This window comes from Microtus pennsylvanicus, chromosome 1 (assembly GCF_037038515.1).
Source record: "Microtus pennsylvanicus isolate mMicPen1 chromosome 1, mMicPen1.hap1, whole genome shotgun sequence".
Classification (NCBI taxonomy): Eukaryota; Metazoa; Chordata; class Mammalia; order Rodentia; family Cricetidae; genus Microtus; species Microtus pennsylvanicus.
The window spans coordinates 100219427-100221061 of NC_134579.1; positions in this window are offsets into that span (position 1 = coordinate 100219427).

The window sequence follows — 1635 nt, forward strand, 5'->3', positions numbered from 1 at the left end:
CATCTACTGATGTCACCACCTCCAAACCTGATGACACCACACCTACTGAGACCACCACCTCCAAACCTGATGACACCACATCTACTGATGTCACCACCTCCAAACCTGATGACACCACATCTACTGATGTCACCACCTCCAAACCTGATGAAACCACATCTACTGATGTCACCACCTCCAAACCTGATGACACCACATCTACTGATGTCACCACCTCCAAACCTGATGACACCACACCTACTGAGACCACCACCTCCAAACCTGATGACACCACATCTACTGATGTCACCACCTCCAAACCTGATGACACCACATCTACTGATGTCACCACCTCCAAACCTGATGACACCACATCTACTGATGTCACCACCTCCAAACCTGATGACACCACACCTACTGAGACCACCTCCAAACCTGATGACACCACACCTACTGAGACCACCACCTCCAAACCTGATGACACCACATCTACTGATGTCACCACCTCCAAACCTGATGACACCACATCTACTGATGTCACCACCTCCAAACCTGATGACACCACATCTACTGATGTCACCACCTCCAAACCTGATGACACCACACCTACTGATGTCACCACCTCCAAACTTGATGACACCACATCTACTGAGACCACCACCTCCAAACCTGATGACACCACATCTACTGATGTCACAACCTCCAAACCTGATGACACCACATCTACTGATGTCACCACCTCCAAACCTGATGACACCACATCTACTGAGACCACCACCTCCAAACCTGATGACACCACATCTACTGATGTCACCACCTCCAAACCTGATGACACCACATCTACTGATGTCACCACCTCCAAACCTGATGACACCACATCTACTGATGTCACCACCTCCAAACCTGATGACACCACACCTACTGAGACCACCACCTCCAAACCTGATGACACCACATCTACTGATGTCACCACCTCCAAACCTGATGACACCACATCTACTGATGTCACCACCTCCAAACCTGATGACACCACACCTACTGAGACCACCACCTCCAAACCTGATGACACCACATCTACTGATGTCACCACCTCCAAACCTGAGGACACCACATCTACTGATGTCACCACCTCCAAACCTGATGACACCACATCTACTGAGACCACCACCTCCAAACCTGATGACACCACATCTACTGATGTCACCACCTCCAAACCTGATGACACCACATCTACTGATGTCACCACCTCCAAACCTGATGACACCACATCTACTGATGTCACCACCTCCAAACCTGATGACACCACATCTACTGATGTCACCACCTCCAAACCTGATGACACCACATCTACTGATGTCACCACCTCCAAACCTGATGACACCACATCTACTGATGTCACCACCTCCAAACCTGATGACACCACATCTACTGATGTCACCACCTCCAAACCTGATGACACCACATCTACTGATGTCACCACCTCCAAACCTGATGACACCACACCTACTGAGACCACCACCTCCAAACCTGATGACACCACATCTACTGATGTCACCACCTCCAAACCTGATGACACCACATCTACTGATGTCACCACCTCCAAACCTGATGACACCACATCTACTGATGTCACCACCTCCAAACCTGATGACACCA